Source organism: Balaenoptera borealis (genome assembly GCF_965194805.1).
Source record: "Balaenoptera borealis genome assembly, chromosome: 12".
Classification (NCBI taxonomy): domain Eukaryota; kingdom Metazoa; phylum Chordata; class Mammalia; order Artiodactyla; family Balaenopteridae; genus Balaenoptera; species Balaenoptera borealis.
In genome coordinates, this window is record NC_138869.1 from 16,554,722 (window position 1) to 16,578,586 (window position 23,865).

The window sequence follows — 23,865 nt, forward strand, 5'->3', positions numbered from 1 at the left end:
AGAGCACCGAGCTGATCTCCCTGTGCTATGCAGCTGCTTCCCACTAGTTATCTATTTTATATTTGGTAGTGTATATATGTCCTTACCACTCTCTCACTTCGTCCCAGCTTACCCTTCCCCCTCCCTGTGTCCTCAAGTCCATTCTCTACGTCTGCGTCTTTATTCCTGTCCTGCCCCTAGGTTCATCAGAACCATTTTTTTTTCTTTAGATTCCATATATATGTGTTAGCATACAGTATTTGTTTTTCTCTTTCTGACTTACTTCACTCTGTATGACAGATTCTAGGTCCATCCACCTCACTACAAATAACTCAATTTTATTTCTTTTTATGGCTGAATAATATTCCATTGCATATATGTGCCACATCTTCTTTATCCATTCATCTGTCGATGGACACTTAGGTTGCTTCCATATCTTGGCTATTCTAAATAGAGCTGCAATGAACATTGTGGTACATGACTCTTTCTGAATTATGGTTTTCTCAAGGTATATGCCCAGTAGTGGAATTGCTGGGTCATATGGTAATTCTATTTTTAGGTTTTTAAGGAACCTCCATACTGTTCTCCATAGTGGCTGTATCCATTTACATTCCCACCAACAGTGCAAGAGGGTTCCCTTTTCTCCACACCCTCTCCAGCATCTATTATTTGTAGACTTTTTGATGATAGTCATTCTGACTGGTGTGAGGTGATCCTCATTGTAGTTTTGATTTGCATTTCTCTAATGATTAGTGACGTTGAGCATCCTTCCATGTGTTTGTTGGCAATGTGTATATCTTCTTTGGAGAAATGTCTATTTAGGTCTTCTGCTCATTTTTGGATTGGGTTGTTTGTTTTTTTGATATTGAGCTGCATGAGCTGCTTGTATATTTTGGAGATTAATCCTTTGTCTGTTGCTTTGTTTGCAAATATTTTCTCCCATTCTGAGGGTTGTCTTGTCGTCTTATTTATGGTTTCCTATGCTGTGCAAAAGCTTTGAAGTTTCATTAGGTCCCATTTGTTTATTTTTGTTTTTATTTCCATTTCTCTAGGAGGTGGGTCAAAAAGAATCTTGCTGTGATTTATGTCATAGAGTGTTCTGCCTATGTTCTCCTCTAAGAGTTTGATAGTGTCTGGCCTTATATTTAGGTCTTTAATCCATTTTGAGTTTATCTTTGTGTATGGTGTTAGGGTGTGTTCTAATTTCATTCTTTTACATGTAGCTGTCCAGTTTTCCCAGCACCACTTATTGAAGAGGCTGTCTTTTCTCCATTGTATATTCTTGCCTCCTTTATCAAAGATAAGGTGACCATATGTGCGTGGGTTTATCTCTGGGCTTTCTATCCTGTTCCATTGATCTTTATTTCTCTTTTTGTGCCAGTGCCATACTGTCTTGATTATTGTAGCTTTGTATTATAGTCTGAAGTCCAGAAGCCTGATTCCTCCAGCTCCGTTTTTCTTTCTCAAGATTGCTTTGGCTATTTGGGGTCTTTTGTGTTTCCATACAAATTGTGAAATTTTTTATCCTAGTTCGGTGAAAAATGCCACTGGTAGTTAGATAGGGATTGCATTGAATCTGTAGATTGCTTTGGGCAGTAGAGTCATTTTCACAATGTTGATTCTTCCAATCCAAGAACATGGTATATCTCTCCATCTGCTTGTATCATCTTTCATTTCTTTCATCAGTGTCTTACAGTTTTCTGCATACAGGTCTTTTGTCTCCTTAGGTAGGTTTATTCCTAGGTATTTTATTCTTTTTGTTGCAACAGTAAATGGAATTGTTTCCTTGATTTCTCTTTCAGATTTTTCATCATTAGTGTATAGGAATGCAAGAGATTTCTGTGCATTAATTTTGTATCCTGCTACTTTACCAAATTCATTGATTAGTTCTAGTAGTTTTCTGGTAGCATCTTTAGGATTCTCTATGTATAGTATCATGTCATCTGCAAACAGTGACAGCTTTACTTCTTTTCCGATTTGGACTCCTTTTAGTTCTTCTTCTTCTGTGATTGCTGTGGCTAAAACTTCCAGAACTATGTTGAATAATAGTGGTGAGAGTGGACAACCTTGTCTTGTTTCTGATCTTAGAGGAAATGGTTTCAGTTTTTCACCATTGAGAGTGATGTTGACTGTGGGTTTGTCATATATGGCCTTTATTATGTTGAGGTAAGTTCCCTCTTTGCCTACTCTCTGGAGAGTTTTTATCATAAATGGGTATTGAATTTTGTCAAAAGCTTTTTCTGCATCTACTGTGATGATCATACGGTTTTTCTCCTTCAGTTTGTTAATATGGTGTATCACATTGATTGATTTACATATATTGAAGAATACTTGCATTCCTGGGATAAACCCCACTTCATCATGGTGTATGATCCTTTTAATGTGCTGTTGGATTCTGTTTGCTAGTATTTTGTTGAGGATTTTTGCATCTATGTTCATCAGTGATATTGGCCTGTAGTTTTCTTTCTTTGTGACATCTTTGTCTGGTTTTGGTATCAGGGTGATGGTGGCCTTGTAGAATGAGTTTGGGAGTGTTCCTCCCTCTGCTATATTTTGGAAGAGTTTGAGAAGGATAGGTGTTAGCTCTTCTCTAAATGTTTGACAGAATTTGTCTGTGAAGCCCTATGGTCCTGGGCTTTTGTTTGTTGGAAGATTTTTAATCACAGTCTGAATTTCAGTGCTTGTGATTGGTCGGTTTATATTTTCTATTTCTTCCTGGTTCAGTCTCGGAAGGTTGTGCTTCTCTAAGAATTTGTCCATTTCTTCCAGGTTGTCCATTTTATTGGCATAGAGTTGCTTGTAGTAATCTCTCATGATCCTTTGTATTTCTGCAGTGTCAGTTGTTACTTCTCCTTTTTCATTTCTAATTCTATTGATTTGAGTCTTTTGCCTTTTTTTCTTGATGAGTCTGGCTAATGGTTTATCAATTTTGTTTATCTTCCCAAAGAACCAGCTTTTAGTTTTATTGATCTCTGCTACTGTTTCCTTCATTTCTTTTTCATTTATTTCTGATCTGATCATTATGATTTCTTTCCTTCTGCTAACTTTGGGGTTTTTTCGTTCTTCTTTCTCTAATTGCTTTAGGTGTAAGGTGAGGTTGTTTATTTGAGATGTTTCTTGTTTCTTGAGGTAGGATTGTATTGCTATAAACTTCCCTCTTAGACTGCTTTTGCTGCACCCCATAGGTTTTGAGTTGTCATGTTTTCATTGTCATTTGCTTCTAGGTATTTTTGATTTCCTCTTTGATTTCTTCAGTGATCACTTGGTTATTAAGTAGTGTATTGTTTAGCCTGCATGTGTTTATATTTTTTACAGATATTTTTCCTGTAATTGATATCTAGTCTCACAGCGTTGTGCTCAGAAAAGGTACTTGATACAATTTCAGTTTTCTTAAATTTACCAAGGCTTGATTTGTGACCCAAGATATGATCTATCCTGGAGAATGTTCCATGAGCACTTGAGAAGAAAGTGTATTCTGTTGTTTTTGGATGGAATGTCCTATAAATATCAGTTAAGTCCATATTGTTTAATGTATCATTTAAAGCTTGTGTTTCCTTATTTATTTTCGTTTTGGATGATCTGTCCATTGGTGAAAGTGGAGTGTTAAAGTTCCCTACTATGTCTGTGTTACTGCCGATTTCCCCATTTATGGCTGTTAGCATTTGCCTTCCGTATTGAAGTGCTCCTATGTTGGGTGCATAAATATTTATAATTGTTATATCTTCTTCTTGGATTGATCCCTTGATCATTATGTAGTGTCCTTCTTTTTCTCTTTTAATATTCTTATTTTAAAGTCTATTTTTTCTGACATGAGAATTGCTACTCCAACTTTCTTTTGATTTCTATTTGCATGGAATATGTTTTTTCCATCCCCTCACTTTCAGTGTATATGTGTCCCTAAGTCTGAAGTGGGTCTCTTGTAGACAACTTATGTACAGGTCCTGCTTTTGTATCCATTCAGCCAGTCTATGTCTTTTGGTTGGAGCATTTAATCCATTTACATTTAAGGTAGTTATCAATATGTATGTTTCTATTACCATTTCCTTAATTGTTTTGGGTTTGTTATTGTAGCTCTTTTCCTTCTCTTGTGTTTCCTGCCTGGAGAAGTTCCTTTAGCATTTGTTGTAAAGCTGCTTTGGTGGTGCTGAATTCTGTTAGCTTTTGCTTGTCTGTAAAGGTTTTAATTTCTCTTTCAAATCTGAATGAGATGCTTGCTGGGTAGAGTAATCTTGGTTGTAGGTTTTTCCCTTTCATCACTTTAAATATGTCCTGCCACTGCCTTCTGGCTTGCAGAGTTTCTGCTGAAAGATCAACTGTTAACCTTACGGGGATTCCCTTGTATGTTATTTGTTATTTTTCCCTAGCTGCTTTTAATATTTTTTCTTTGTATTTAATTTTTGATAGTTTGATTAATATGTGACTTGGCATGTTTCTCCTTGGCTTTATCCTGTATGGGACTCTCTGTGCTTCCTGGACTTGGTTAACTATTTCCTTTCCCATATTGGGGAAGTTTTCAACTATAAGTTCTTCAAATATTGTCTCAGTCCCTTTCTTTCTCTCTCCTTCTTCTGCGACCCCTATAATTCAAATGTTGGTGCATTTAGTGTTGTCCCAGAGGTCTCTAAGACTGTCCTCAGTTCTTTTCATTCTTTTTTCTTTAGTCTGCTCTGCAGTAGTTATTTCCACTATTTTATCTTCCAGGTCACTTATCCGTTCTTCTGCCTCAGTTATTCTACTATTGATTCCTTCTAGAGAATTTTAAATTTCATTTATTGTGTTGTTCATCATTGTTTGTTTGCTCTTTAGTTCTTCTAGGTCCTTTTTAAATGTTTCTTGTATTTTCTCCATTCTATTTCCAAGATTTTGGATCATCTTTACTATCATTACTCTGAATTCTTTTTCAGGTAGACTGCCTATTTCCTCTTCATTTGTTTGGTCTGGTGGGTTTTTACCTTGCTCCTTCATCTGCTGTGTGTTTCTCTGTCTTCTCATTTTGCTTAACTTACTGTGTTTGGGGTCTCCTTTTCTCAGGCCGCAGGTTCATAGTTCTCATTGTTTTTGGTGTCTGCCCCCAGTGGTTAAGGTTGGTTCAGTGGGTTGTGTAGGCTTCCTGATGGAGGGGTCTGGTGCCTGTGTTCTGGTGGATGAGGCTGGATCTTGTCTTTCTGGTGGGCAGGACCATGTCCAGTGGTGTGTTTTGGGGTGTCTGTGACCTTATTATGATTTTAGGCAGCCTCTGTGCTAATGGATGGGGTTGTGTTCCTGTCTTGCTAGTTGTTTGGCATAGGGTGTCCAGCACTGTAGCTTGCTGGTCATTGAGTGGAGCTGGGTCTTAGTGTTGAGATGGAGATCTCTGGGAGAGCTTTCGCTGTTTGATATTACGTAGCGTTGGGAGGTCTCTGGTGGACCAGTGTCCTGAACTCGGCTCTCCCACCTCAGAGGCTCAAGCCTGACACCCGGCCGGAGCACCAGGATCCTCCTATGGCTTCTTCTCTTCATAAACCAGGAATCCGAGCTCCTTCTCCACTTAGAAAAATCCTACTTATTCTTCAAAAGTTTTACAGCCTCTGAGCAACCTCCCATGACTTTCCCTCCATGAAAAGCTACCACACTTGCTCTGTCTTGGTTCCAGTATGACAGTTAGAAAGCATTTTGAATATGATTTTTTTGGCTCCTTCATTTATTCGCAATAAATAGATGTGAACTCAGTGCTGGCTCGTCTACTCTGGAAGAGAGATTTTTTTCCCCTTGGCTTCAGAACAGGCATAATGCAGAGTTTCTTAGGGATCTTCTCTCTCCATAGCACTCTTCCATTCTCTTCTGACTTCAGATTCAAGAGCTGTAGTTTCTCTGCCTTGGCCTTCCTTCCCTGTGATTTGACAGATGCACATTTTTAGAGGCAAGATTGTCTTCCTCTCTGATTTAAATCTGTCAGCCCTGCTTCTAGAGCTCTGCCCACCCATGGCACAGACACTTCGGTGTAGCAGTTATAAGCAATGTCCTTTTGTGGCCAATAACTCTTCTCTCTAAATTTTGTATGTGGTCATAAAAAACAGACGTTTTCAAAGGTCTCTGAGACTTCAGTTCCATCTTCTGAAGCCTCAGGTTTAACTTGCAGAACTTTGTTAGTCTAAGTCTTAAAATTGGCATCCACTTAAACGTGGTAGTGTATTTCTCCAACCAGATTTCATCTCGCCTCTAAAAACACCTGCTGCTCTGTCTCTGGGCTACATCCTGCCTCTTCCCCTCCCCACCTAAAAAAGCAAACTGCTTCTTGCTTCTGGGCACAACAGAAACATAAGTGAACTGCAGCGGGGTTGGTGTTCAACCTCCATGCCGCACAACTCAGGCTGACTGATTTACAGAGACTCTGTTCACAATGGCTGTCCTGGGGCCAATAAAGACTTTTAAAGGAGGGGATTATGGAGAAGGAATGGCCCAGCCATTTCCACGAGAATTTCTCTGTACTCCAGAGAGGGTCTGAGTTTCATAGGATGGCAGGATCAGCTGCAAACTGCAGCTTGCTGGATTATGGAGTGTAAGGTTCCCCAGGCAGGGCTGGAAGGGGCTGGGAGGGGGCAGTTTGACAGAGAGGTTATAAGGCACTGGGGGAGGCCCTCAAACATATGCTTCTCTTCCAGGAAAAGAGTCTATTCGAGATAAGCAGTTAGGACACAAGAGAGGGGGTAGAAAGAACTTCAAATCACTAAAATGGTATATGATAAATGAGTGTTGTGAGCAACAATTGTGAATGAATTTAGAGAGGAAAAATTATTTCTTTCCAGCAGGTTCTGGAAAGGATTCAGAAGGAAAGTGGAATATGATTTGGAGTCCAAAAAAATCGGCATCACATCAACTTAAAAATTATAATAAACATAATTTTTAATGTAAAAATCCCCCAATAAAACAAAACTATCACTCTATCATGGAACCAGAATAACTACTCTTATGTTCCCTTTTAATCTGGGATTATGTATTTTAGAGTTATAGTGTGCAAACAATTATCTATTGTGCTTTTTCTCACATTTTTTCCTGTACATATTTTGAACAAAGTTTGTAGACATTGAAGTAGGTGTCCCGAAAACAGCAGTGTATAACAGAATGATCAAATTGTTGTCCTGTTTTAGTTTCTGTCTTTCCCAGTTTTAGCACTGAAATTCCCGCATCCAGCAACCCCCTACTCCACCCATCCAGCCTCAACAAACCAGGACTGTTGGTCATCCTATAAAAAGACCCTGACTTCATAGAAATTACAGTGTGGTGGAGACAGGACTGTAAGCCTGTAATTTTATGTGCACTGAATGTTACAAGGGAAGGGCAGTGACAAGTATAATGACTGGGGCCTGGTTAGGCACCCTGAGGAAGTTATATTTCATGAAGTCCAAAGAAGAGTTAGTTAGGGGAAGAACCCCCTTAAATAATGCTGCACCTGGAGTCACACCCACTGTGGGAAGTGAAATTACATTATCAAAGTTGCTTTTGACCCTTAAAGCAAAATCCTAGGAGAGTATGGGGTTGATTATAGTGTTTAGATATGCTAGGGGAGGTCTGTCCACACATGCTTCTGTGTATTAGTAGAACTGCATACAGTATTAGTTTTATTCTTCTGTAATGATAAGGTTTGTTCGGTTGTTTGTTTTCCATGTTGGTAACAAATTTTGCAATTTTTCAATTATTGAACTTCAGATAGAATGATGACTTATGATCACAGTTTATTCAGATAGTTTTGTATATTCCTGATCTTTTTCTCATGTTCTTTATAGTGACACATACTATTTATTTCCTCTCTGAAAAATTTGAAACACATGACCTCTATCTTCCCTTTGCTTTGCCATGCTTAAGAAATGATGGCAGTCTTAAAGAATGCCCCTCTTGACCTTAAAATGACTCTGTAAGGGCCGACTGGTGGAGGTCACTGCATCTCCACAGGCCTGAATGAATACTTTTTTTAGTATTCCATGCAGACCGTCCCCCATTTGTATAGATGTGCTCTTTCTTCAGATATGCTAATACTGTTGATTAAGCTACTGCTTTCTTTTATGCTCAAACTTTGATTAGATTTTCTCAGTTTTTTGTTTTGTTTTTGTTTTTGCTTTTGGCCTGGGAAATATTCTACAAGGAAAGTTGCTTTCTGAAACAGTCAAAAGTCAGCCATTACAATATTACTGGTGAAGCCGTCAGAGATTGTGGGGTCTCTTACTGGTTCCCCTGTGTTTTAAACATATTTCTCTGTTGATATTCCCATCCCCTGCCTTGCTCCTCAAAGAGAATTTTATGTGGTCAGTGCCTCCCTAGGCTTCCGGTAAGGTGCAAACTCCTGCACAGGAATAATGCGATCAGCCCCAATGGGAAGTTAGAAGTAGAGGTCACCCCTGACCCCAGGAACTGTCATAATGCACTGTTTATTTCCAGATGAAGAATAAAAAGAAAAAAAAAAAAAAGAAAATAGACTTTTTAGTTCAGGGGAGAGAAAAATTTTTGTGTAGTCCAAGAATGTTCAACGGAGGAAGAGACTTGATCTGGGTTTTGAAAACTAGGGAGAGTGGAGCTCCCAGTAGAAACTATTTCCCTTATCAGCATATCATCATGAATAATGATACGGTGCGGTGGTATTTTATTTTGCTAATGCGTTTCTTATACTGCTTGGGGCTTCACATCAAGCCCACTGACGCTTTAAAAGAACCTTCAGAATTTCTTCAAACAAGGAACTCCTAACCTGGATAATAGTAACCTGGGGTGAAAGGTTTGCGTCTTCATTTCTATACAAGCTCAAAAGTCTGTGGTCAGCCTGGCCACTGTGCCATTCACACATCTGCCTCTTCTAAGGAGGGGAGGATATGCAATGTCCTCTCAGGCAGACAAATGATGGGGCATGGGACTGTAGCAGGGAGCTGAGGAACAAGGAAGAAGTCTCCTCATGATGGAGAATACCTGATCAGGTTACAGATCTCCTTGCAAAATACCCAGTCAGGAACAAAAACAGCTTTACTGCTGCATAAAATATTACATCATAAATAAGAATGTGCTAATTTTTTCCCAAATTAAATTTTCATCAATGCCCATGGCTTCTGAAGAATAAAGTGCAGCTAAGACAGGCATTTATTTTGTGAAGGCTTAAAATAAAATTTCAACTGAGGAAAAAAAAATAATAAAAAAATGCAAGTTTAATGTCTAACAAGACATACAGGATGTAATTAAACTCAGCTTTATCAGCTCCAGCATTCATTAATGGATTCTAAGCCTGAGGAGCTATGAAGTTCTTTAAGAGGCAATCAATAATCCATTACAATTGTGACACAAACTCTGAACCTAATTACCAGCAACAGGATGGTTGTGGCCCATTTGAAAAGACTGTCGTATTAGTAGAGGTGAGCAAAGTTATGTGGAGGTTAATTGACATTGGCTTATATTTCACCAAACCTATACCTCAATTTTTCCTTTAGAATACTATTGAGGAAAAGTTATAATTAGAGCTGTTCATTAGTTTTTCCTATTCTTTCTAACTTTGAACTCCACATTTGTTCTTCCTGAAAACTTTGCTTTTCAAGTGCTCTGAAGAATGGATCATTTAATTTTATGGTACCTTACAAGATTTCCACGGAATGTTTCTCCTTCTCAGCAGCCTTGTGGATTGCCTTCACCATTCTTTCTTTTAATGCTCTTTAATTTACTCTGATGGAAACCCATTCTTCCACAGGCATTTTCACTTGGATCTTTGGAGTGTCATTGTCATTGAACACTATGCTGACTCTTCTATGTGCCTGCTCTGCTAGAACAGATTTGAAAGAACCGAATGATGTACACACTACCAATGTATCTTACTGATGTTACCTACTTTCTTACTATGAGTTCCACTGAAACAAACCCTGAGATAGAATTTGATGTAAGTAATTTATTTGGGTGGTAAAGAGAGCGCCAGTAAGGACTGGGGAGGACAGTGAAAGGAAGGCAGCCCATAAAGCATGGCATTCATAAAGCCAGATTTACTATGGGCGATGGAGTTTAATCCTACTGAGGAAATTCTGGAGGCCAGGAAAGAATACGCACCCCAGAGTTCTCTACCCAACAGGCTGAGGAGCTGGGTATTTACACACCAATTCTTGTCAGTCATTGTTTGAGGACTGCTCCAAGGGTGCATTAATTCCCTGGTCTGCCACTGGGACGGCAAAGGGTGCTCAAGAGGTAGGAGAATGCCCTCGGTGTTGGCAGGTGGAAGTCAGGCAGTGTTCACTGATGCAGAGAGGGCAGAGGATGTGGAGAAGGTACCCAAAGCTTCTGCTTCCTCCACCACCGGTGGGGCTTCTGCCCATACCGCCTTAAGTACTTGAGGTCTGGAGGGCCTTGATTAGACTCTTACATTCCTAGCAATCCTTGTTGTCCTGGCAGACATTTTAGATTTACACTAAGTGTTAGGAGCTGGAGAAATGGGCTTGGGGGTCTAGCTATAGAAATAAAACAGGAAAGATCTTGACATGAGAGGAAGCTAAACGTCTCAAGATGAGAAAGGGAGGGAAGAAGAAACACAGTGGCTGTTACTGAAGATTTTCCAGACAGTTATCACCAGATACAGAAAGAATCACATGAACAGATCATTTGCCAACTTCTTGTAGCCCCAAAAGGGTCAAAATTAGGTAATAGCCTAGGATCAGACTGGGTGAGATATGCAAAATTCTGTGTGTGTGTGCATGTATGAGCCAGGGAGTGTGTGATACATGTACATATGCTGGGAGATGCACCCACAAGACTGCAAATCAGGGATAGTTTGTCTTGTTTAGGTTTTGCATTAGGCTCAACACCCTAATGCAACCCATGGATCCCCACTTGTCCCTTGTCTTAAAACACTTTTCTTCAGACTTATTTTCAAAACCACGACTTGTCTCTGAAGACCAAAAGACTATGAGTAAATAGTATTAATTGAATGAAGAAGCAGAACATCTTACAGAATTCAGCTGTTTATCTTGAACATAACCCACGAGGCTTTTCTGTGATCTCGGTTTTCTCTTGAAGAATGTTATTTTGGGGCAAAATCAGCATGTGTGACGTTATACTTCCAGACTGAGTAAGAGTGAGGTAAATCAGACTTAGCTCTTCAGCAGGGGTTGTTCAGGTGTCTGTCAGTGCTTATGGTGGCAAATGCTGCAATTATGTGTGTTCACTGGTGTGACCCAGATATGGCCATCCGCAGATTACATTCTGCATATGCATACAAATGGAATCCCATGAACATTTTAGAATCTGAAAGTTTCTTTTGCTTTGATTGAACTGTTCATCCAAAGCATTTTTCTATTTATTCTGTACTTCTCAAGGACTATTAGTATACCTTAAAACGATTTTTTGTACAATAGTCCTGTGGATGCTAATTAGAAAATCATCGGCCTTTGTAGTCTTTTGGAATTGCCCAGGAAATTAACATAATTGGCTATTTCTTGCATCCTGAAGTTTCACATACTTGATGAAGGACACATTCATCTTGCATTGATCCTTCCTCAATTCCCCATCCCCCTGTTCTTGGCACCTAATCGGTATTCAGTAAATCTTGGTTGAAATAAATGTGTCTTCTAAATCTTTCAAAGTCAGTCCTTAAGTCGTCTGTCTAGTTAACACTCTAGAATATTTCAAAATAGTTGAGCTGTGTGTTCACCAGTCCCTTTCAACTGCAGTGCCCTATGAGTCCCACTGTAAACTCAGATTACTGAGTCCCTGTGGGAGTAGGTAGACTATTAACCCAAGCCAAGAGTGGGCTTTGGGATTAGATTTGTTGCTTTGACTTTGGAATCTGTTGTACCTGAGGGTACATGTCCACTAAGCCTTAGCATGCTCCTTTTGTGGGCACCTAGGATGTATGGTTGTGACTCTGCCTTGACTTTCTTCCCTAATTAGCACTCATTTTGTCACTAGAACTGCAACTTGTTTAGGATTCAACTTAGCTGGGGTCTTGATACCTTGCTTAAATCATGCTAGTTCCTTCTCCAAGGGGCTGAATCATATGCAAATAACTTAAGCCACTGTCTGTATTTCTCCTGTGAATGTATTTAGGACCAAAACTATTCTTCCACCACACACTTGACCTAAGGAATTTGATGTCACTTACATCTATGACATTGAATCATGCTGACTGAATTTGCTCACCTCAGTTTTCTATTTTCCTTAGCCGTTCAAACATCCAACTATCCAGTTATTTATTCATTGATCCTCTTACCCTTCTGTGAGGACTACTCTGCCCCAGGCACAATTTCAAAAGAGATTCTGTCTTTTGGACCTGCATTTTGGATTGTCATCTACTATACCAAGATCTGGTTCCACACCTGGTCACTTTGCCTCATCCCTTGATTTTCACCCACACCAGCTTCTCCTCCTTATCAGCCCAGTCACAGAAGTCCTTACTTGTCCTGTATCCAAACCTACCCATTTCACGAGGGCTCAACTAACTTTAGTCTTTATATAGTCCATCTACTCCTGCCAAGTACATCCTATTGTTTCTTTACAGTTTATATGGCAGTTAGAGTTAAGAATTGATTTTATAACCTTAAAGGAAGAATCAAATCATATAAGTTAATTAATTGGACACATATTTATTGATTACCTAGCATGTCTCAGGCACAGTGGGATACAGCGAACAAGACAGACAAGACCCCTACTAGGAAGGTTATGATCTAGCAAGGGAAGCATTCATTTTTCTAGGACAGTCAACCCCTCATTATTCCCAGATTCCATATTTGCGAATTCACTGACTCACTAAAATTTATTTGTGACCCCCAAATCAGCACTTTCATGGTCATTTGCAGACAGGCACAGAGCAGCAAAGAATTTGAGTTGCCCAACCCCCGTGATTCCAGTAGAGATTAAACAAAAAAAACACTGCCTTCTTATTTCAGTTTACATGCTCTAAACAAGTATCCTTTTCGTGGCAGATTGAGTGCCAGGTGTTTTGTATTTTTGTTGGTGAGTTTGCTGTTTAAAATGCCCCGCCCCCAATTTACTGCTGTCTAGTGTTTCTAAGCACAGGGAGGCTGTGCTGTGCCTTACAGAGAAAATCCCTGTGTTAGATCAGCGTCATTCAGCCATAATTGTAGTGCTGCTGGCTCTGATTTCAATGCTAATGAATCAACTATATATATTTTAAAAGGTGCTTTAAACAGATATACACATAAACAAGGTTATGGATTGAGTAGTTGACAAAAATGTAATGGCCAAAGATTCACAGGAACATAACCCTGTTATAACATTTCCCCAGGAGCAACGCTTCAGTATTCACTAATTTAGTTTTCATGGTGACTTTATAGAACATAAGTACTTGAATAATCCCCTATAATTTAATGAAAACCTCTTTAATTGCTTATATGATAAGTACTACAAATTAATAGTACTCCATACCATGAGAGTATATAATAGAGGGACTTCATCGGAGAGGGTAGGAAAGGCTTTCCTGAGGAAGTTGCATTTTAGCTGTGACATGAAAGAGATGTGGGGATTAGCTGAGTCCAGAGTGTGTGGAAGAGCACTTCAGATAGAAGGAACAGCCTGGGCAAGCCCATGAGGCAGGAAAGAGTGTGCTTTGTTTGAGGAATAAAAGAAGGCCACTGTGAGAGGATGATTTTGTATATGGGGGAGAGAGTGATGAAAAGTAAAGTTGTGAACATGGACAGGGCTTTGCGGGCTAGGTTAAGGATTTGAAATTTACTGAACAGCAAGAAAAAGATGCTGATTTACTTTCATTGGAGGACTGATTAGTCTTTCTGCTCTAGGAAGAACGGATTAAAGACAAAGTGGAAATGGGGTGACCATTAAGAGTCTGTTTCGGGAGTCCAGACAGGGGATGATGATGGTTTGAACTAAGCTGTGAGTGTGGGTATAGGGAGAAGATATATAGAAGGACACATAGAGATAGATTTATAAGAAATATCAGAGGTAAAAATGACAACATTCAGTGATTGAGGAGACATGGAGGATGAAGTTAAAGGAGGATCATCATGGGAGGATCATCTGGGTAGAACATTTCTGAAAGGGGGGAACTCTGCAGGAAGAACAGAGACAATGTCATAAATTTTGTTTCCAGTGATGGCTACAGTGAGATCTCCCATCTTGTCTGCTTTCTTGCAGTCTGACCTTACCACTACTAAAGAGGTAGGATTTATTTCCCCAATCCTTGAATCTGGGCTGCTTTCATGACCCGCTTTGTCTAGTAGAACTCAATGAAAGTGATGCTGTATAGCTTCTGAGATTAGACCTTAAGAGAATTACAGCTTCTGCCTTCATCTCTTGGAATACTTCTTCTTGGAATCCAGTTGCCATCTGTGAAGAAGCCCAAGCAGCTACACGGAGAAGCTTACACGGAGGAGAAACGGGACCATGGCTGATCACCCCAGCTGCCTTATAGCAAGTGGCCAGCATCAGCTGCTAGCCATGTGAGTTTTAGACCTTCCAGCAGTTGCCCCACATGGAGCAGAATAATATCCAGATAAGCTTCAGAATCATGAGAAAAAAAATTTGCTCTTTTAAACCTTTCAGTTTTGGAGTGATTCTTTATACAGCGTAGATATCCAAAACAGAGATAGATAGGGATTCAGTTTGGGGAATGTCTATGAAATGCTGTGGAACATTCAGGTAAAGATGACTCTCAGGCAGCTGGTTATAAAGCCTGGAGCTGAGAAGTGACGTCTGGGTTAGAGATATAACTTTGGGAGTTGCTAGCATATAAATGGTGTTTTTAGCCATAGAAGTTGATAAAACAAACAAAAAAACTAGTGAGAATGTAGAGTGAAAAAAAAAAAAAGCACAAAGTGGAATTAGGACTAGGCTTTGAAGAAATCTAACATTTAATGGTCATGAATGGAGAATGTGCCCTCAATGGAGATTAAGAAGGAGAAGCAAGAGAGTTTTCTTGGTATTACAGAAGCCAAGACAAGAAAGAGACTATTTCCAAAAAGAGAGTGTGCTCAATAGTAGTTTCAAAAGCTAATGAGAAATTACATTAAATGAGTTCAAAAAGTATCCTTTATTGATTTGGAAGCAAGGTGGTCATTGATGAGTCATCTAAGTAAATTTCCAGAGCCCTATGATTGACTTCTCACACTGCTGATATTTTTATTTTAACCATTTTAGGTAGAATAGTTGACATTGCGCCATTAAGTGTATGCAAGGCATTGTATTGGGTTCTTCATATATTATGTCATCTCTAATTTAACCATTATGACAACAATATTTATTTTTGAAGCAACTAAAGCTTAAGGAAAATGAATGAGCTTCCCAAATTATTCAGCTAATAGGTAGCTACATGGCCTCTGTTCCCTTCTCCATGCCCCCCATCTCCATCCCCACCCCCAGCCCCATCATATTTACTGCTCCGAGTCTATTGAAGAAAAGAAAGCCACATATGCAAGTCTGATACAATTGTGTCCATAATGAGTAGAAAAGTACCTAATACTGAGATATTATTGTTAATTATCTTAGGTATAATAAGGGTCATTTTCACGGGGTTTTTAGAACCTCTGTCTTTTAGAGGTAAAAAATGAAGTACTTACGGATGAAATTTTGTATCTTGCATATGCCTCAAAATAATCTGGTTGAGAGGGGAAGTAGATAAGTGTAGATGAAATTAGATTGGCCATGGGTTGATACTTGTTGAGGCTGTGTGATGAGTAAAAAGGGAGCCATTATACCATACTCTCTGCTTTTCTGTACTTTGAAAATTTTTAACAGTAAGTTAAAAAAATAAGTGTCTCAGTGAGATTATGAGGTCTTCACAGTGAATAAAAGTGTGTGGGCTTTGTAATAGCTATTTTGGTACTTAGAGTTTTATTTCTGGTGTTTTTTCTCTGGTGTCATGGGTAGCTAGAGGTGCTAGATAGATGGCCCTGGACCTAGAAAGAACTATTTATTAAGAACTCTATAAAATCTGCAGAAAGAAAAAATGAACCTCAAATTTTAAGTTACTGAATAAATGCTAAATGTGACATTCATCATGACTCTATAAGCTTAGTAGCATTTGAGAGATGACAATTAATTAGCCGGCTAGCTTTATAAAATGCACGTTGCTTTTAATTGCTATGGCCGATTTTCCTTGTTTAATACAAAATTGGAAGGTCTTAAATGCATCAGAAATCTTTCTGGATTTGCTGTTGCATGGTTCCACAGGAGTTTCCCCCTGGAGACATGGTAATTTTGCAACTTTTAAATATTCAACACAACTCTAATTATAAATAGTTCTCTTTCAAAAGCGACAGCCAGACTCTTGGCACAAACCACCTCTTGTTATATGGGTAAGGATGACAGCATGGTGACTGATGATATGTGTGAGATTCCCTCATTTCTCTTAATTAGAATTTTCTCTGCATTATCACGCTTTGTAACTAATCAGCTCCTTCCTGACAATGGTTAATGGCATGGGGAATGGTTTATTGGGAATAACTTTGTATTTCATCGGGAGAAACAAGCCCAGACAGTCTGTGTGGTAAGCTTTGTGGGCAGAGGAAGAAACCTCCCCCAACTCCTTCTAATTTTTCTGTTCTACTTGGGCTGGTCAGGATATGAGGACAGATAGGGAAAGAGTTCTTTGCTCTTAGAATTGGAGGAACAGATACAGAGGGAAAAAAGGATGCAGCCTTGGGATAGAAGGCAATGAGAAGGTTAGAGAAGGTGACCACATGGAGCCATAAATCAGTAGCTACCCGGGCAACAAAGCTGACCCTGGACATCTGGTTCATGACACACCAGTTATTTCTTGAGCACCTGCTGTGAGCACAGCCCTGCCATGGTCACTGTGGGGAAACACAAAAGACTCCAGAGACCTTTTCCTTGCCTTCAATTCTAGTTAGAGGCAGGCCATCTACAATTTAATATCCTCCTTGAAGGCAAAGACTCGGTCTCTTTGGTTCGCCCCTATATCCCATTGCCTAGTACCAGGTATAGCTCACAGTCATTAACTTTAATAAATGATTTGCTAAGAAATGGATGGATGAATTAATGAATAGTTATGGGACCACTTACACAATGTCAAAATAACCCACTTCAAACGAAATATGTAAACGCTGACAGGGTGGTAACAGAATATAGGAATGATCAGAGCAGGACGAGGTTCTGTAAGAAGATGCCAGGCTTCTGGAAAGCCTCTCTTGGAGCCCATTCCTCCTGCATCCCAAGACAGGATCAAGTAAGATAAAGACTATGGGGATTAAACTGCCTAGAACCTCCCCCCCCAAAACACTCATGAAACATTTGTGACAGCAGAACTCCTAGGAACTGTCCCTCAGGTAGGTGAGAGAGTGTCTGGTAGTTATAAGGTGAGAGACTTTCAGCTCTCAAAGCTTGCACAGAAACTCATGGGAGAGGAGACCATGTAGCTTTATCAGAGTCCCAGGTGAGCTGGATGCAGGATGCTGGTGGATCTCAAGATTTTTTTTGACTCTGTGTTGTGGCCAGTCCTGTGCCCCTTGAAGCATAAGGAGATAATGTCACAGAGGTCAGTTTTTATGGTGCTGTGCAAAAAGGGATTTCTGAGCCTTATACACATGACTTGATGGGAGACCCATGGCACTGTTACTGCAACATTCCAGAAGACTCAAAAAAGATACTGTACTTTGCCTTCAACCCATACATTGCTCCCTGTCAACAAAATGAGGACTATGTGATAGGTTTGAAAATGTAATTTTTGCTTTTGAATCCTCCTGTGGATTCAGCAAAATACCTGATCTGAAACAAGTATTTGGATCATTTTGTGGGGTTGCTTTATCTATAAATTCGCATCATATTTGTCCTTCAAAGTAGTGACGTATATGAAGTAAAGTAATTTAACTAGAGAATTTATGATGAACACTCTCCCATCACCCTTCCCACATGCAGACATTCGGGAACTTCTTTTTACTTTTTCTTCCAGTGAACCTGTGAAGGTTTTGCTAAGTGGAACATATTGATTAATTATCATCGCATGACCAGACCTCTGCTTAGGAGAAAATATCATTGTTATAGATAGAATTATGTCCTCCAAAATTCATATGGTGAAGCCCTAATCCCCAATGTGTCTGTTTTTGGGAAAAAAGGCTTTTATGGAGATAATTATGTTAAATGAGATCATAAGGGTGGGAACATAATCCAATAGAACTGGTGTCTTTATAAGAAGAGGAAGTGATACCAGGGATGCCCATGAAATGAGGAAAGACCATGTGAAGATACATCAAGATGGCAGTCATCTGCAATCCGAAGAGAAAAGTTTCACCAGAAACTGACCCTTCTGGCACCTAGATCTTGGACTTTCAGCCTCCAGCAATGTGAGAAAATATAGTTCTGTTGTATAAGCCACTCAGTCTGTGGTATGATGTTATGGCAACCCTAGCAGACTAATACAGTCATCTGAAAGTAAATAAATAAAACATGGCTTCAATTCTCAATGAAGCTAAGTTCAGTTGAGGAGAAGAGACTAATGTACATGAAATAGAGAAGATACACTGCTATATTGAGTAATTCTGCCCATAAGATAATAAAAATAATAGCCTATTTTCATGGTCAACTTTCTGTGTGATCATGTCAACTTTATGTTTGATCCTTGTTATGGGTTCAATTGTGTCCCCTCCCCCAAAAAGGATATGTTAAATTCTTAACTCCTAGTACCTCAGAATGTGACCTTATTTGGAAATAGGGTCTTACAGAGGTAACTGTGTTCAAATGAGGTCATTAGGGTGGGCCCTAATCCCTTGTGAGTTATGTCCTTATAAAAAAGGGAAATTTGGACATAAAGACAGACATGCACAGAGGGAAGACGATGTGAAGACAGACATGCACAGAGGGAAAACGATGTGAAGACACATAGGAAGAAGGAGCCATGTAGCTGGAGTGATGCATCTACAAGCCCAAGAAGACCAAGCATTGCAGGCACACACCAGAAGCTGGAAGAGGCAAGGAAGGATTCTCTTTCACAGCCAGCAGAGAAAGCATGGTTCTGTTGACACATGGATTTCAGATGTCTATCCTCCAGAACTGTGAGACAATAAATTGCTGCCAGTTTTTGGTTCTGGCAGCCCTAGGAAGCCAACACCGCCCTGTTCTCAGAGCTGGATAGAGGGCAATTTAACAGGACAGCTTCTCAGTCGCTAATCCATAGGTGGTTTTAAACTATGACTGGAGTCATTTAGAAATTATAGGACCAGCTACCACAGGTTTCCTCACATAAGGTGAAATGACCCTGCTGGGGTCGTAAGGTGTCACTAGTGGAAAAGAAGAAAATAATAATAGTTTAAAACATCACTTACTATCACCCAAATAATGCTGTTGAGTATTTTTGTGATGTACACACGATTTGCATGGAGACTTCCTATAAAGCAGATACTGTTATTATCTCATTTTACAGCTGAGGAAATGAGAGTCAGAGAAATTAAATGATTTGCTTCACTTGTCCTTAGTCACACAGCTGGTAAATCACAGAGCTGGCATTCAAACTAGAGTTTCCTAGAGCTAGATATTGAAAGGTGAAAGGATTTGGTAAATAAAGAAGAGAGTTGGAAGTACTTCTGAGCTGGGAGAGTAAACACGGTTATTTGCACTAGAGATATTTTCAGGCATACATAAAAGAGAGAAGGGAAAGTGTGACTGGGGAATTAGGAGCCTAACATAACAGGATTGGAGTGGGCAAAAATTCAAGGTGGCTATTCAGTTCCATATAAGGTCAAATTTTCCCCATCCTTAGGATTTCATGCTTCCAAGAATAGATTAAGAAAAGATAAACGAACAATAGAACTTGACCTAAATTCATTTAGTGTATCCTCTTAACGTGAAATTCTCTGTCCTCTTCTTGCTTCTTCTCTACCTCCTTATCTCTTGAGATTCTATCTGGTGTGGGGAACTATAGAGATTGTTGATCATATCGATCACATGGAAAATCCATATGTCCCTTCTGAGATTTACAAAGAAGAATCTAAGCAAATAATGGGCATTTTCTCCAGAGTTATGTTGTAGTTTACAAACAAGTAGTAATATCCATTATCTTTCATTCTCCATTCATGAATCAATGTGCTGTAGTAAAAATAGTAACATAACATGGTAAAACAAAACAATAACTGCAAACTTAATGCAGATGTTCGGATGGAAAGACCATCTGCTCTCCTGAAATTCCAAATTGTAGAGTAGTTAACAAGAAGCATAGCTTTGTAGGAAAAGTCGGCAGCCAAATATGGCCAAATGCAAACATAAGGATTTACTTAAGAGATAAGAGCAAGTCGTCATTAATAAAACAGGGAGAGGGTGCAGCACTGTGCAGAAAAAACTCTTATTTGTGACCGGAAGATCTGATTTTGGTTCTGCTGCTGTGTGTCTTTGGGGTGTCTCTTCACCTCCCAGGGCCTCACTGTTCTCATCTACAAAATGGGTAGCTTTCATTAAAAATCACAAATTCCTCTTAAGCTCTCAGTCCTGCCTTGTCACGTATAGAACTCAGTGCTTGTCACTATAGAACTTAGTGCCTAAACATACTTCCAATTATCTTTAATATTTGAACCTCATTAAGATGGGGAATATCTTCTCCAAGCATTATGCTCCGGCTGGGAAATCTCTATCCTGATCCAATTAGAATGACAATAAATGCCAATCATTGGTGTCTAAATGAGGAAGATGTTATCATAGTTGAGCATATAAGCAGGCCCAGGTGGTTACACTAACAATCTTTCTCTCCTCAGGACCTTTTTGTGCCATATTGATAATTTATTCCCTGGCAAATGACTCTGTATCTTAGATTCTGAACCTAGCTGCTTATAGTTGTACCAATATACAAGCAATAGTCAATTGCTTGAATTATCACCCCAAATATAGAATAGTTATTAAAGTCACTGCAATCTTCTGGATTTCACATATTATTTACATGGGGTTCCTTCAGTATATCATTTAGATATAAAGCAGATAATGACACCATGCATAATTTTTTGGGAAAAGTGTAGTGTTTCTCTCTCCTAATTAATCTATCTATTTAGAAGTTCTGTCCCCATGCTTTCCCTCCTTATTATTCTTCCCCAAATTAAAAGGAATAACTTGATTGATCAAAACTGGGGACATTCGCTGAGCCGCGTTTTCTAGGGGACACGATAACCAAATTAAAAAGGCAACCCCGGACCTTCTGTTGTGGTGTTGTGTGCTGCATTCTGCTGGTGACGATGTTTGGGGCAGGCCCTTGTCTTCCATTCCTCTGGCTGGGTGGGGGAATACATCCCTTCTGCAGATCTAGCTATCCTCACACAGGTTGACGCCAGGATTCAGCTTTCTGAAGGAAATAAGAGGTGCTCACCTCAAATCCAAGCTACATTCACCAAAACCATTTACCAGAACCCCCGCATTTGAGAGTCATTGGGTGCTTGCCCAGCCATGGGTAAAGCTGATGTGTTATATCAGTTTCTTGCATCCATTAGTTAGGACCCAGGTTAGGAGGGGGGAGTCTTGGCCCCCTCCCAACTTCCAGCATTGTTGTATGTCAGCGTTGTCGACAAGAGCTTGCAAACTTCTGACGCTTCATCTGATTCAATCTGCCTCTTCAGAAAGCCTCTCTATCCCAGTTTTCAAGACACATCTGTGTGTACATATATGCTTGTATTTTAAAGTAATCCTGTTTTAACTAGCATAGCTGTTACTTTTATGTGTTATTATAAAACAGTGCTTCAGATGTCAGCATGTCTCCCTCCATATGTTTTCCCTGTGTCTTCTGACACTGCCTTTCCCGGAGCCCAGAGGAAGCAGAGGGAGTCTGTAGCTTGCCTGGAGGGCTGCCTCTGGGTCATAGTACAGTTCTGAAGGGCTGTGTCTTCTCACTTAGTGCTTCTCAACTCCCTTTTGCTGAGTCAGGAAGATCCTCCCCTATCTCCAGCACCCTGTGCTTTTGGGCATGGAGCCTAGTTCTTAAACCCCAGTCTAACCCAATGCTGAAATTGCTGTTGCTGCCGTTTTATTGTGGCAGATGGGAACTTAGACAGTGTTTTGGATTTTATATCTTCTAATGGCAAAAACTAACATGTTCCTTTGGGCTTGTAAAAAGTCCCTTGCATTTATACATGCTTTATGGTTCACAAGGTATTTTCATATCTATTTTCTCCATTGAGGTTTGCAACATTAAATACTTGCACAATACTTATTATACATAAACCTATTAGAATGGTGACAAATCAGCCAGGTGTTATTTGAATGCTTACTGTATGCTGGGCGTTAGGAGTTTGAAGGTGAGCTTATTATTATTGCTATGAATATTGATATTGGTATTTATTTGTCTATTTATTTATTACTTTGTTCCATTTTATAGATGAAGTTACAGTCTAAGAGAAATTAAGTGAATTATCTTAGATCACCCAGATAGTAAACATTGGAGTGAAATTCTCACACCTAGACATTTTCTTTTCAATTTTAATATGGTCCTTTTATACACCATTATAATTTATCCCTCAGTTAGTTTCTTCTAACTTAGCACTTTTCTTTGGAAAGATTTTTTTTTTCTGGTTTAGCTCAAAGGCTAACAGAATAAGCAACTATTTACTGAATGTCTGATGGCCCCTCGGTATTAATCATTAATGCTAAGCTAATGTCAGAAGTGAGAAGGAATGTCCTGAAAAATATAGATTTAGAGAATTCAGGGTAAAGAGATACAAAAAACAGGAAGGTAGCCCTTACGGAGAAAACATAGGTATTAAAATGATCTTTTTTGTACTTTCTTCACTGATAGGTAGATTGTCTAATGTTTTTCTGGACTGGCAATTTCACTTCCTGGGCACATTGAGAGTTGGACTTCATTTTTTAAAAAAATATGGTTTATATCATAATATAGGTTTTAATTTATTTAAATGTTAAATAGAAACTAGAAAAGTATTATGAATGATTAGAAAGGAACTTAACTGAAAAGCTATTAGAGATACCAACAAAACTCCAAAATTAAGTGAGGCATGAAATAAATATTTTAAAAATTACCTTGCCTCTGTACCAGTAATATGCTAGACAACTTATTAAAATAAGAGATGATATTCAAAATAGAAAGAAAAATACTAAAGACTTTGGAATAAACTTAGAAAGTAATATATTGTTCCTAGAGAAAAAACTTAAATCAAGGGATCAAATATTGTACTTTAACACATGGATAGAAAAACTGAATATTAGAATTAATTAATTCTCACAACATTAATTTCTCATAAAAATATACAGGTTAAATGCAATTGCCGCTAAAATCTTTGAAGGACATTCTCTAGATCTTGCCATAGTTATCCTGAAGTTAACATTAAAAAATGTTGCAATTAAAAAAAAAAAAAAATGTTGCAATAAACCAAGAAAATTTTGAGCAAGAAGAGTAGGGAAGGGGACATTTGACTTCTGAGATATTAAAATATATTAGAAGGTTCCTATAATCAAAATATGATGTTATGGTTCAGGATTGGACACACAGCACAGAAATAGGTTTTGGTGCAAGTAAGCAATACACATACAAATGGCAAATAAATATATAAAAGAGTTCAATTTCTAATAAAAAAATCTTAATAAAATATATTATTTTTCATCTATTAGGGTAAAAATTATTTGGCAGAACTTTTAAAATGATAATGTTTAGTGGCATCATGTTCAAGACATGATCACAAAAGTAGGCATGGGAATTGTGGGTGGAAAAACAGGATAAGCTATTACACTTTTTTACTGCTACACAAGAAGGAGTATGAGTTAATATGACCATTCTAGAGGGAGTCAAGAGCAAGCAGAAGTCTTAATATCCATGACCTTTGGTCCAATCACTTGATTTCTAGAAGTGCAAGGAAATAGAGACGTATAGAAATCATAACCTATAGGTATATTTATTGCATTATTGTTTATTTTTAACAAAAATCAAAAACATTCTAATGTTTAATAATGACTAAACTGTGATATATATGTACATATATGTACATA

At 38.8% G+C, this 23,865-nt stretch overlaps 2 long non-coding RNA genes across 2 annotated transcripts in view; one reads left to right on the forward strand and one right to left on the reverse strand.

Moving 5' to 3' along the window:
* LOC309607164 overlaps nt 1–23,228 on the reverse strand; it is a 280,099-nt gene extending 256,871 nt beyond the window's left edge. Inside the window, exon 1 of the long non-coding RNA XR_014232293.1 lies at nt 193–23,228. This is a non-coding gene — a long non-coding RNA (uncharacterized lncRNA). The remainder of the gene's footprint in view (nt 1–192) is intronic.
* LOC309607158 overlaps nt 1–23,865 on the forward strand; it is a 681,872-nt gene that overhangs the window by 511,682 nt on the left and 146,325 nt on the right. The window lies entirely within an intron of this gene.